Raw genomic sequence first — 1,952 nt, 5'->3', positions numbered from 1 at the left:
TTTTGCGGTACGCGGGCCTCTCACTGCCGCGGCCTCCCCCATCGCGGAGCACAGGCTCCGGATGCGCAGGCTCAGCGGCCATGGCCCAGCCGCTCTGCAGCATGTGGGATCCTCCCAGACCGGGGCACGAACCCGCGTCCCCTGCACCAGCAGGCGGACTCCCAACCACTGCGCCACCAGGGAAGCCCCTGCCTTTTGTTTATTCGCCCCTCAGTCACCGTATGTGGTCAGCGCCCTGGGCTGGTATCTGCTCCCCATCCTCCTTGAACAGCCCCACTCAGCCTCACCCCGGGTACTTCACACCCACCTGCCCTTGTGGCCAGTGGCGGCCTGTGTGGCTGGGAGCCCGGTCAGAGGCCGCTGGGGCCGCCTCAGTAGGTGGTGCGTCGAGGGCGCTGGGGACGGCAGCAGGCACCCTGGCGGGCCGCGTACAGCCGGAGAGATGCCACGTCCCTGCTTCTCTGCAACGAAAAGCAAGCGAGAGCTCACATCTTGGGTCCACCCCAGAGATGTCGCCCTGAAGGGGCTGCTGTCTCCCTCCTCCATCTGTCCCTTGAGCTTTATGAGGGAGCCAGGCACCTGCCCATAGTCCCCTGCCCCGTCTGTCATCCTTTCTGTCCTTCCTTCCCCTCTGCCAGGGGTTTGGGCTGTGGGCAGTGCTAGCAGTCACAGGGGTCAAGTGGTAGCCCTGCATCCGCTGACCTCACCCTGTAATAAGGTGGGCCAGGCAGGGCCCCCAGGCCAGTCCCTGGGCAAAGCTGAGCCATAAGCGCCCCACTTGTTAGGTCTTAAAGGGCGAGCCCCACCTGTGGTCTCTGCAACCACCTACCTGAGCTGGAGGGAGGCAGGGAAAAGGATGCAAGTGGGCAGCCCTTCCCCCAGCCACCTCCCAGCCCTCATCACACCGCCCCCTTCTCTCCTGATGTGAGCTTGGCCTGGCTGTCGCCAGTCATTCAGTTACCCTGGGTCTCCTGGAACCAGCTGTGGTGGTGACCAGGGCCTCAGTATCCCGTGCTAGTACCCCCTCACTCTCACCCAAAGCTGCCTCATGCATCCCCCCTCCCTACTCGAGGACTGGCGACTCTCTACACGCATGCTCTGGGGACACTGTTCAGTGATTCTGAGATGGTCAACGTGTGGGAGTTGCTCCGCTGGGGGTGGAACCCACAGCTGGTCTGGGGCCGGACCCATGCACCCCAGGGTGGACCTGAGGCCCCATGCCCGCACAGCAGCGACACCAGCTGGTTAAAGCATCCAGGGGCTCTGCCAAGATTGGAGACTGATCCGCAGGGGCCCTGGGGGAGAAGGTGACCAGACCATCTTGACTGCCTAGTTTTCTGGTTCCAGATGTTTCCAATTGTGCCCAAGACACAGAGAAAAAAAACCTCCTGTCCTCAAAGTTGTGGCTGCCAAGAGCCCTAAGAGCAGTTGATGACAGTTGTCATCAGTGCTCTGGCGTGGATGGGGCTGCCCCTAACCCTCTAGACGTCCCACTAAAGAAGACTCACACCCAGCATCCTGTGAAGACCCAGATGCCCGTGCTGAGCCCACTCTCATGGGCCCTTGAGCACCTCCTTGGAGGACACATACATAATCAGCCTAAATTGGGGGGTGAGGGGGTGGGGTACACGACCCAGGCACCCTGGGCTGCTACGCCCACCCTGGCCAGACCTCGGGGCACCCTGTGCGGAGAACACCTCAGGACACGTGTGCAGGCCCCACGCTAGGAGAGCCTGGCAGGAGGGCAGACCCCACCGTCAGTGGTCCTGCCAATGGCAGTCTGGAAGGCAGCCGCCTAGACCTGCAGGGCCCCTTCATGGTTCCCTAAAGGACACTCCCCTGTAACCCTAAACACCCTTACAGGTAATGACGCCAAGAGGTGTGCTGCTTCCAGAGCTCCCAGCAGATGGAGGCGGGGCCGGGGGCAGGGCAGGCAGTGGGAAGGGCAGGAG

This window comes from Phocoena sinus, chromosome 20, assembly GCF_008692025.1.
Source record: "Phocoena sinus isolate mPhoSin1 chromosome 20, mPhoSin1.pri, whole genome shotgun sequence".
NCBI classification, from domain to species: Eukaryota; Metazoa; Chordata; class Mammalia; order Artiodactyla; family Phocoenidae; genus Phocoena; species Phocoena sinus.
This window is presented reverse-complemented; position numbering follows the sequence as displayed.